The sequence below is a fragment of the Phyllobates terribilis genome, unplaced genomic scaffold (assembly GCF_046119375.1).
Source record: "Phyllobates terribilis strain yellow unplaced genomic scaffold, ASM4611937v1 Scaffold_5__5_contigs__length_657084704, whole genome shotgun sequence".
Taxonomy (NCBI): domain Eukaryota; kingdom Metazoa; phylum Chordata; class Amphibia; order Anura; family Dendrobatidae; genus Phyllobates; species Phyllobates terribilis.
In genome coordinates this window covers 59146225-59158933 of record NW_027362765.1, presented here as the reverse complement: position 1 = coordinate 59158933, position 12709 = coordinate 59146225, and the positions used below count along the sequence as shown (strand labels likewise).

At 43.7% G+C, this 12709-nt stretch overlaps 2 protein-coding genes across 2 annotated transcripts in view; both read right to left on the bottom strand.

Moving 5' to 3' along the window:
* LOC141271974 (uncharacterized) overlaps positions 1 to 5556 on the bottom strand; it is a 61171-nt gene extending 55615 nt beyond the window's left edge. Inside the window, exon 1 of the mRNA XM_073682229.1 lies at positions 5494 to 5556. The gene's annotated coding sequence lies outside the window, so the exon portion shown is untranslated. The remainder of the gene's footprint in view (positions 1 to 5493) is intronic.
* Positions 1 to 12709, bottom strand: part of LOC141272042 (uncharacterized) — a 102246-nt gene that overhangs the window by 16044 nt on the left and 73493 nt on the right. The gene's annotated exons all lie outside the window — the stretch shown is intronic.

The following is a 12709-nucleotide window of genomic DNA, read 5'->3' as shown; positions in this document are numbered from 1 at the left end:
GACATGCATGCACACACACAGTACGCAGACCTGCACGTACACACACAGTACGCAGACATGCACGCACACACACAGTACGCAGACCTGCACGTACACACACAGTACGCAGACATGCATGCACACGCACAGTAGGCAGACATGCACGCACATTCATAGTAGGCAGACATGCACGCACACATGCACACAGTAGGCAGACATGCGCACACACACAGTATGCAGACATGTACGCACACACAAAGTAGGCAGACATGTACGTACAGTAGGCAAACATGCACGCACACATGCACACAGTAGGCAGACATGCACACACAGTATGCAGACATGCACGCACACGCACAGTAGGCAGACATGCACGCACATGCATACAGTAGGCAGACATGCACACACACAGTAGGCAGACATGCACCCACAAAACAGTACGCAGACATGCACGCACACACATAGTACGTAGAAATGCACGCACACACAGTACGCAGACATGCACGCACATACACAGTACGCAGACATGCACACACACACAGTACGCAGACATGCACACACTCACACAGTACGCAAACCTGCATGTACACACACAGTACGCAGACATGCAAGCACACACACAGTACGCCGACATGCAAGCACACACACAGTACGCAGACCTGCACGTACACACAGTACGCAGACCTGCACGCACACACACGGTACGCAGACATGCACGCACACACACGGTACGCAGACATGCACGCACACACACGGTACACAGACATGCACGCACACACACTGTACGCAGACATGCACGCACACAGTACGCAAACATGCACGCACACACACAGTACGCAGACATGCACGCACACAGTACGCAGACATACACACACAGTACGCAGAAATGAGCACACATGCAGGCATGCACACACATAAACACATGCATATGGTACACAGATATGCACACATGCAATATGCAGACATGCACATACACAGATGTACACATACAGACATACGTATATATTTGAACACAAATTCTTAAAAACACATAAAACAGACATAAATATATATATATATACAGTATATATACACACACACACACACACACACAGTCATACACACTGACATGCACAGACATTCACATCATACACACTAGAAATATTTTTAATATGGGGATTGGGGAAGCAACAAGCTTTGCTCACCTGCCCCCTGGCCTGTGTCCAGTCCAGCTCCACAAGCATGTGGCTGTGCATGGCCGACGGCGTGTCTTTGATGGCCATCACAGACATGGCCCTGGACCATCAAAGGGGCCCACTCGCCGTCGGGGCCTGGGCCGCTCCCCCAGGATCTGTGCAGGGCCGCCGGCGCTGCTTGATTGCCGGCACGGGCGTGTGCAGTGCGGTGTGTGGCTGTGTGTGCTGGTAATGACGCGGTAAGAGGGACACACCAGCACAATTAAAGGTGCAGTGCCAACCCTGTCATGTCACTACTACCAGACACTGCCGAACAGCGCAAGGCTATGTCTGGTGAAGTGCCGGCAATCAAGCAGCGCCGGCGGCCCTGCAGAGAACCTGGGGAAGCGGCCCGGGCCCCGATGGCGATTGGGCCCCTCTGATGGTCCAGGGCCCCGGCATTTGCCCGGGTACGCCGGGTGCTGACGCAGGCCCTGGACAGAGGCATAGTCAGGCGGTCCAAGATTGGGGCAGGTAGCACAGGATCAGAGTATGAAGGCAGAGGTCAGGAGCGGAGAGGTCAGATAGGACGGTATACGGTCCGGTTCAATAATGGGAGAAGCAAAAACACACATGCACTAACAGGTCACTAGCACGCAAACTGACTAGAAACCAATGTTCAGGCCAGGTGTGGTGGGAGGAGCTGCCTAATAAAGAGCCTGCTGGCTCTGCAGGACACAGCAGGGTTATATTCCTGCAGAGACTGGCCACGCCCCCTAAGCCAAATGGAAACACATTCAGATGCAGCAGTGCTGAGGAGCGCTGCAGGATGCAAAACTCAGCGAGCCATCCTGACATGAAGAGAAATCGCATGATAACCACGGTGAGTAGGGCGGTGCTGAGGAGGCATGCAACATTGCAGACATCAGTAAATGACTAAAGCGAGCAACTTGAGCAGACAAAGAACTTTATTACCAAAAGATATGTACAGAGATAGAAAGCAAATATCTAAATGGCAAAACCAGAAAGGCATACCCAAAGATCAAAGACATACTATACGACAAACGTTTCGATCAAGAGTGAGCATGTTGAAAGGCACGAATGGGAAACAAACTAACTGAGCCAGAACAGATCAAGGAAAGATGGAAAGAAGACACGGAGCACCTCTGCAAGAACAACTCAGTGACATGGGAAGAAACTGAGACTGAAAATGAACCAAACATCTTGAAAGATTGAAAGACAAAGTTGGTGCTGCGATAAAGATTCTGTCAAAAAACAAAGCACCTGGATGTGACAATATTCCAATAGGGCTAATAAAGTTTTCTGAAGCAGCAGTTGATGTCATCAGATGCCTGTGTCAACAGATATGGACAACAGGTAAATGGCCCAAGGACTGGACAAGGTCGGTGTTTATTCCTATTAGAAAGAATAAAGACTGTGGAAACTATCGTACTATTGCGCTCATACCTCATGCCAGTAAAATGCTACTGAAGATTTTATGAAGACGGTTTCAACCTTACTTTGACAAAGAGCTGCCAGAGAAACAAGCAGGATTCAGAAAAGGCAGAGTAACAAAAGATAAGATTGTTATCATTAGATGGATAATGTAAAAGACCAAAAAATAAAACAAGGAGATCTATTTTGGCTTCATTGACTACAATAAAGCCTTCTATACTTTGTTGATCACTAGAAACGTTGGCCTGGTTCAAAGTAGAGTGAGGAGTCAGACAAGACTGCATCCTGTCACCATTTCTCTTCAATCTATATTCAGAAGCTATTTTCAGAAAGGCTGGACTGGCCAAAAAAGAAGAAAAATAAAAATTGCTGGATGAGTACCAACAATCTTAAATATGCAGATGATACATTGATAGCAACAAGCGTAGATCAAATGAAGGACTTATTACAGAGTTTCAAGATGGAAAGCTCGAACATGGGACTCCTACTCAATACAAAGAAGACAAAGATACTGATTACTGCCAGGTACACATTTCAGATGGACTGTGATGAACTGGAAGTTGTAAAGGACTTCAACCTACTCAGATCTATGATCACTCAAGATGCACTGACGACACTGAAAGTCAATAGGAGAATAGCTATTGGCAAATCAACGATGAAGTCACTGGACAAGGTTTTCAAATTGAGGAACATTTCACTGACGATGAAGACATGGCTCATACAGTTTAGTCTTTATGTAGTAACATATGGATGCAAAACCTGGACGATAAAGAAACAAGACAGAAGAAGAATCAACGACTTTGAAATTTGGTGCTGGAGAAGGATGTTCTCAATACCATGGATGTTAAGAAAAACAAATCAATTTTGGAATAAATCAAGCCAGCCATGTCACTCTAAGCAAGGAACACCAAGCTACTTGCTACATTAGAAACATCATACGAAATGAATGGAGATGGACATCATGGTCAGAAGAATAGAAGGAAAAAGGTGAAGAGGAAGACCAGTAACCCAATGGCTTGATACTATCAAGATAACGATGGAGAAGACCCTAGTGGACCTATCTAGGCTTGCATAAGATCGAACTTCCTACAAAGTATTCATCCATCAAGTCACCATTACTCAAAATTGAGCCGACAGCTGATAAAAAAAAATTGTCATTCATATGTCAGTTTTTAAACACCAGCAGTTAAAGGAGTTTTCTTAGGTTACAAGCCTGTAGTCACTCTATGTGACTGCAGACTTTTGAATCCTCACATCGCACGCATTGTGTGCTTTGATGATTTTCCGGAGCCGGCAGTGAGCGGTCATGTGACAGCGAGTATACAATTTGTATACTTCCATCCAAATTCCAACTAAATTGTGTCAGGCCTTACTCAATACACTTAAGCAAGGTCGCGCCCGTCTAGTCGGCATGTAACTGCATGTATGCAAATCGCATACTTGTGGTCACGCGTCCGTTGCCGTAGAATCCTCACAGTGCGCTGAGTGACTGCAGGCTTGTAGTCTAAGGCCGGACAACCCATTTAAAGAAAATAGAACTGTGTTAATAACTGCAATGTATCAGTAAAAATCAGATGCAAAACTGATAATCTGTATGGGATCCATCTTTTTTTGTGTACCCATCGACTCGAAGAGGCGAGTTTCATATGAAATAAGTTAGAAACAAGTGCACGCTGTGATTTTTGGCACACAGATGTTCAGCCCATGTGAAAAAAAAACCTGTCATCTGATCAGATCAATTCAATAACATAGGTCCGTGTGCTGTCAGTACGAGGTCAGCTTTTATTCATGGACACCTCTCGGACGGAAAATACGGTTTTGTGAATGTAGCCTAAGGCTCTTCAGTATTTACAAATCAATGTCAAGCGACATCAAGATACGATTAATTCTGATTCTTCATTGAGACCCTCAGGGATTCATGTTTTCATCTTAGAAAATCAGTACAATTCCCTATTTTTCAGAGTCTGATATTGGTTATAAATGTGTCTGAAATCCAATCTATAGGGGTTAACGTTGCGTACAAATTACTTTCATGTTCCAACCTACGATGCTGGGCCAGATTGGTTTTTGATGGTCGCTGTATGTGTCTGTTAATATGGTTGTAAAGCCTGAATTGTGCAGTCTATAGATTGTCTCCCACGTAGGCAGATCACTAGATCACAGCTACACTGGCGGTCAAGATGAAACTTGATATCAAAAATGTCACCTGTCTTACGGGAAAGGAACAGAAATTATTTTGTGGTCGACGTTCCGGCAGCTGAGAAATCTTTCTTTCGCTGTATTTGGAACTTCTCTCAGTATCAGATTTATTATCCTGTTTGTCCTCATATCTGCGCTTTCAGAGACGTCACACCTGAACATTACAGATAATCACTGGTGGCATCGGTGATGGCAGCACCATGGGCATCAACCATCAGAGAGCAGAACAGTCACATCATAGACATACTGACATCACCACGGCAACAAACAACAACATTGCATCGGTGTAAACAGAGACTGGAGGAAACGACGGGGTCAGCGCTGGACAATCCGATCACAAAGTGTAAGACCCCATTGCTTTTCTACATACTATCTGCATTATTAGAGGTCAGTGACACTTGGCGCTGTGTCATTGTGAAAGGGTCGGATTTGGGGACAGGAATCCTCCTTATATTTCCCCAATATTAGAAGCCGAGGATGGTGGAGACGCAGAGAGCGAACTATGTGTCATAAAGATGGAGCGCGGCCTGAACGTCAAGTGTTTTATGTCCGTCCCCAGAATCTGACGTCTACACGGAGAATCTAATGTACACAAATACCGGACCTCCAAACATCTACATTACAGGGAAGTAGAAATTCTGTTCGGTCTCCTGGAATGTGACCGCAGCACTGAGGGGGTTAATAGTAATGGGGAATCTCCACATACCTCCACCTGCAGAGCCGCCACCACATATATGGCTGTTCTGTGCGCACAGGACCTGTGATGAGGTCACAGGAGGGGAGGAGTCAGGGGTCACATGATCAGGGGCCTCAGTGGATGCAGGACTCTGCTGTGCTGGTTGTCATGGTGCTGGATGAGGTGATGGTTATGTGTGGGGTCAGGAGGGGTTTACAGTGTGGATGTAGCAGAGCCGCGTGTGTATGAGGTGTACGGAGCGGAGCTGCGTGTGTACGAGGTGTACGGATAGAAGGCGCGTGTACGAGGTGTACAGAGCAGAGCCGCGTGTGTACGAGGTGTATGGAGCGGAGCCGCGCTTGTACGAGGTGTACGGAGCGGAGCCGCGTGTGTACGAGGTGTACGGAGCGGAGCCGTGTGTGTACGAGGTGTACGGAGCGGAGCCGCATGTGTACGAGGTGTACGGAGCAGAGCCGCGTGTGTACGAGGTGTACGGAGCGGAGCCGCGTGATGAAAGGGTAGTTATCCAGCAACTCGTGAAATTGACTTAAAAAATAGCCTTTATTTTGAAAAAATTAAAACCATGAGACCATAGTGCAAATAAAAGCGTACAGAGGCTTACGCGTTTCGGATACGTAGATCCTTATTCATAGCATAATACAATGTTGAAATGGAAAAACTTTTAAGGCATATGGAGAAAGTAGTCGCCCACCGACATCACCTGTTCAGAAGCACAATTACACATGAGTCCAGGCTCCTGACAAACTACGGGTAGTGGGATTTAGGACATCGTATATGTGTTCTGACAAACTTTTTCTCAAGCTGCGGCTTGTGGGCCCAACATACTGTTTATTACACTGTGTACAGAAAATCACATAAACACAATGATTACTGCCGCAGTTCATAAATGTCACTAGACTGTATATTTGTCCCTCATTTTTAATTACCGATTTGTTGTTATTAATCATGTACGGACACAAGCCACATTGCCCTTGTCCACACTTAAATGAGCCTTTTGTGGACAGCCAAGTATTCCCCCTCTTTCTATGTTCGTTATTTCTAAATTCACTAGGAGAAATAATGTTCCCCACTGTGTATGACCTCTTTGGAACAAATTTGCATCCATTTTTCAAAATTTCCTTTAGAGTACTATCGGTATAAAGCAATGGCAAGTATTTCCGTACAACACCAATAGAATTATAATTTTTGTTATATGTGGTTGAGAATATCACTTTTTTCGGGAATTTATTCTATTTGCATTTTTGGAACTCTGTGCTAAATATTGATCCCTGGTTTTACCATTAGCTTTATCTTTTGATGATTCTATGGTTTTAGTGTCATACCTTCGATTTCTTAGCCTCTCTTCAATGATTTGACATTCCTGCTCATATTTGACGCCATCAGTGCAACACCTGCGTGCCCTTATGAACTCTCCTGTGGGTATGTTGCTCATAACATGTTTAGGGTGCTGGCTCGAGGCGTGCAATATAGAATTGCCAGCTATTTTTTTACGAAAAAGGTTGCATTCCACCCTATGGTTATTAATATTACCCTTTAATTTCAAATCTAAAAAGGAAATTTCTTCCTTTCTTGCTTCAATAGTAAAGGATAAATTCAATTCATTGGTGTTTAAGTAATTTTCAAACCCGAGAATGTCACTCTCCTGTCCGCTCCAAACAATTAAAATCTCATCTATGAAGCGCATGTAATGCCGCAGGTAGTCTGAATAAGGGTTAGAAATAGCATAAATGTATTTAGATTCCCACCAGTTCATGTACAGATTTGCCAGGGATGGTGAAAATTTGGCCCCCATGGAACATCCCTGGCACTGTACATAAAACTGATGGGAAAACCTGAAGTAATTATTTTGAAGCAAGAAAAGAGTAACATCAAGAATGTATTCCTTCGGAGGTGGTGTGTCTGAAGGCCGAAGGAGACGGACGTGTGGAGCAGCGCTCCTGCTAACATCTGCGTCCTTTCTCGACTATCTCCAGCTATATCCCGCTTACCGGGAACCGCACCGTGTGGACGTCCGGAGTCGGTGATGACGTCGGGAGTTGGTCCGGAGCTCTGAGGAGGCTGTGGTGTTGCACTGCAGGGCCGGCGGCCTGGTCAGGCGGCTTCCCGGATTGCTGCTCCTGCCCGCCTTTTCCCCGGGGCTGTTCGGCACTTCAAGGAGGTCTGCGGTCTCTGGGGCATCGGCAGCGCCGGAGACAGCCACGGGGGCGCGTGCCGGAAACTTGTGGTCGGAGTCGGCGGTGAGTGTGGGAATCAGGAGGGGAGGAAGAGGGGGCGGCGGCCATCTTGCTCAATCCCTCTCCTCCGGGTGCTGAGAACAGGGCCTGCGGCATTCTGCCCCTCACTCCACAACAGGTGCTGGACTGGCCAGGACTGTGGTTAAAACCTGACCCCACACATTGTTCTTCTTGCACTGTGGTTCCATTGCTCTGGGGGCAGCTGGGTGGAGTTTTCATGTTACAAGGTGTAGTCTCCACACCACTGCTGTGAAAATCTTCCCCTGCGTTTCCTAATGCAAGTCTGCCACCTGCTGAACTTTTGGGAAAAACAGAAAACACCAAGTTATTCCCTAATATATAGTGACATGGCTTTGTCCTGTGCCTAATCTCATTATGTTGGTCCCAAGATGAGGAGACTCCTACTGCGCAGACCTCTATAAAAGCGGCACGACGCATTTCTATTCACAGAGAGCAGTGAAGCTAAGCTAATACTCCAAGATTACGCTTAATACTTCCATATCCTGATTCCATTAATAAAAGTGAAAATGACCAGGGGCAGACCTCGTAAAACAGCATCACCTACTAAACTGACTGAATTTTTCTCACGGGGAGCGGCACAATCTACATCCAATCAGAGTGAAACACAACGAGACTCCTCGCCACCCTCTGGTCGCTCCTCTTGTGAAAGTTCAACTATGGAAGAAGACCCAGGGACTGCAGATGCTCCATTAACTAAAAACATGATGCAAGAATTACTGAGCACTCTGCGTAAATCTTTAAAAGATGACATGAAACAAATGGTGAGTGCCTTGAAAAAAGATGTGAGAAACCTGGAGGAGCGTACCTCACGGTTGAAGGACAAAATGGTAGATTTTGCGGACTCTCACAATTCTCTGGTTGATGCATACTACGAATTAAAAGATACCTCAGATTACCTCAAAAATAAAATGGGGGACCAGGAGGATAGATCACGTAGGAACAACGTGAGACTACGTGGGATTCCTGAAAGTGTTAAAAACTCTGATTTGCCCCAATTTTTTCACAATCTGCTGCAGTCCGTACTTCCATACGCATCTACCTCTGAGTTGATAGTGGACAGAATTCACAGGGTTCCTAAACCTAAACATGTAAATCCCTCACTGCCTAGAGATACTCTGGCAAGGATTCACTTTTTCACCATCAAAGAAAAATTTCTACGCTGCATCAGAGATAAACAAGATCTACCTGCTCCATTTCAAGGGATCACTATTTTTCAAGATCTGTCAGCCGCTACTTTAGCAAAACGCAAGGAGTTTGCTCCTCACACAGCAATTTAGAGAAACGTCGGCATTCCCTACCGCTGAGGACACCCGGTCAAATTGTTAATCATTAAAGACGATGACGTGGTGCTCTGCCTGTCACCGCGGCATGCAGAAAAACAACTCGGCAAATGGAAGCTTCTTCCGGAGGGGTTTGTCTCTCCTCTTCCCCCAGAACAACAATATAAAAAAATTCCAACTGAATGGATCACTGTAAATCGTTGAGGTCTGCAATCTTTTCTTTCTGGGAGTCCACCTCTATTTTCCGATTCTGTATTTTTTGTTTTCTCTTGTTGCCTCTAGGCACGGGAGTGCGGACCTGACGACTTCGGTTGTCTTTTTTTGTTGTGTCCTTACCCCTTGAATACCCCCATTCGATAGCGTATATCCAGATGGTTCGCTATCATTTGAATATTTGTTCCTTATGTGTGTTTTTGGTTGTTCTATTTTTTTTTTTTTCAAGATATGTTTATGTTTGGTTAATTAACCCTCACCCACTGGGTCCCTATTCTCCAAATGCTCGAAATTGTATTGTTCTACCTCTCTCCATGTCAGGAATATGTATTGATGTACAAATGTTTTCCTCTTTGATCGTACTCGAGAATTTTGATACACTGTCATGGGTATTGAAGTCTTATCTCTTAATGTGAGGGGTTTAAACTCCCCTTTTAAAAGATCTCTCCTCTGGAAAGAAATAAGGTCATCTAAATGCGAAGTTATTTGTTTGCAAGAGACTCATTTGCTTCTCCGAGACGCATCTAGATTATCCAATATTCACTTCCCCACAATAATTCAAGCCAATGCCCCACATAAAAAAGCGGGTGTTGCGATACTTATAAAACATACTATATCATACTCCATGTTGTCCCTTTATACTGACCCCAGAGAGAGATACATAGTCCTATCTTGTTTATTGTTTACTAAATAACTCCCAATACACGATTGTGACCTTATACAGCCCTAATAACAAACCCAAAATTTTCTTCTCTAAAGTTCTTCAAAAAATTTGCTCTATCTCTCAAGGACCATTGATAATTTGTGGAGACTTCAATGCCCCTATATCTAGAAATTTAGACACGGACTCGGATCGAGCAGCGGGTCGGGAGGATTTAAAAGGAATTATATCAGAAGAAGCTCTCCACGATGTTTGGAGATACCACCATGCCAACGAAAGGGATTATACGTACTTTTCCCCTAGGTTTTCACCACTTTCTCGAATAAATTATTTTTTAGTAAATAGAACAGCTTTATCACTATGTAAATCCTCACATATAAGTTCGATAACCTGGTCCGATCATGCCCCAATTACATTAGAACTCGACAATGGCAGCGCTCCACCCTCTGCGTTTACTTGGCGTTTGAACACTTTTATTTTAAAATCTGCTCATAATAGGGAATATCTCTCTAATGAATTGAAACCTTTTCTCAAAATTAATGACAATGGAGAAGTTTCCGATGAGACGTTATGGCTATCGCAAAAAGCTTTTATGAGAGGTTTATGTATAAAATTGGCCTCATGAGAAAAGAGACGCAGAGAAGGTGAAGTGCAATCAGTCATAAATAAAATTAAAATCTTGGAAAACAACCAGAAACAAAACAAGACCCCGGCAGTTAATAGTGCTTTGCTGGAGAGTAGAAATGACCTTCGGAAACTCTTATTATTCAATTATGAACATAATTTAAAACATGTTAAAGCAAAATACTATGCTTTGGGGGATAGAGCGAGCGCTGTACTGGCCCGTAGAGTGAAAAAACTGACTGCTAAGGGGAGGATTGACCATTTGCTTCAGACGAATGGGGACAAAATTTATGACCCAATAGAGATTTCCAACGCATTTGCGGACTATTATTCTCATTTGTATAATCTGAATATGGATCATACCATCCGACATCCTCGTCTCCACATATAGAACAATTTTTAAAATCTATGGATTTACCAAAAATCTCACAATCCCAACTTGAATCTTTGAACTCGCCTATACAGGTTGGAGAAATAATAAGTTCAATTAAAGCTTCTAAATTACACTTCACTCCAGGGCCAGATGGCTTTGCCAATGAATTTTATAAACTGCTTTCGGAGCAATTGTCCCCGTACTTGTAGCGATTATTTTTGGACTGGAGAATCAAGGGTAAAATCAATTCATTATTCTTGGAAGCGACTATAGTTACCCTCCCAAAACCAGGCAAACCCCCAAATAGGTCGAAAATTCTCAAGTCTATTTCACTATTGAATTGTGATCTTAAATTGTACTCTAAGATTCTAGCTCAAAGAATTAATACGGTCCTTCCTCAGCTGGTAGCGCCAGATCAAATGGGTTTTGTGCCGGGTAGACAAACCATAGACACCACTCGACGCGTCCTAAACTTTATCCATAGAACAGAAAAATCTGGGGTCCCCAGTGTGCTCGTTTCACTGGACGCAGAAAAAGCGTTTGATCGAGTACACTGGGGATACCTTCAAGCAGTCTTGACTAAATTCGGGTTCATTGGACACATACAGAAGGATATAATGGCGTTATACTCCTCCCCGAGTGCGAAGGTATTAGCAGCAGGCTTTAGCTCAGAATGGTTTCATATCTCGAATGGAACTCGCCAGGGGTGCCCGTTGTCGCCTGCAATTTTTGCATTGGTAATGGAACCCTTGGCGCAGGAGATTTGGAGATTCGTACTTGTAAGGATATTTTTGGAATAAAAATAGGATCTGTGGCCCACCCAGTTGGTCTGTATGCAGATGACGTCATTATCTCTGTAACACACCCCGAAACTTCCCTCCGAGCACTGTTATCTATTCTCTCTCAGTTCTCAGAAGTATCTCTCTACAAATTGAACTCCGCAAAATCAATGGTCCTTCCGATTGGCTGTCCCCCTGGATTAATCTCTAATTTAAAAAAGTCTCTGTCATTTACATGGGCTAAAAATTCCATTCCCTCTCTGGGAATTCACCTAGTCTCCCCTTCTAAAAACTTAGTCTCTAAAAATATTTCAGAATTACTAAATTCTATCAAACCAGAACTCAAAAGACTGAGCACCTTAGAACTTTCTTGGATGGCCCGTATACAAAAGTGTAAAATTACATTTTTACCTAAAATTCTATATCTTTTAAGATCATAAATCATGAGGAAGGCGAAAAAGAGGAAAAGAGTGTGAATAGATATAAAATATAACTTTTAATATTAATTCAATTAAAATACTAATATTTTTATATAGCTATAAAATCAAATTCTTACATAAATCTAAATGGATGCATATGGGGTCGATATTAAATTGTAAGCTCAGACCCTGTAAGTCCTGGATTGTGTATCACAGCCAATAAATTTATACAGATCCACCACCTATGTCCCTCAAAGTTAGAGGTGGGGAATTATATTGTATTGTCCCTATTAGGTGTATGTTTCCCTATTAACTCCATATTAATCACTATGAAAAATAATTGTGGGTCACCGCTATATTCTAATTGAGATGAATATAAATAAATAAATATACAGTTTGGAAACTGTGGATTACCGTAAATGTGACAGCTGTAACTGTTATAAGAATATCTACTGTCACATATTAATAAGGGTCACTCTTATATTACAAGTGACTCCACAGATGAATGAAGCGGGATCCCCGCAAAAATCAACCCAAAAGATATTACGGGGGTATATTGTCCCCGTTAATAACGGTGTACAGCACCCTTATTCTCAAACCCCGCAGCAGTGTGAGGAGCGG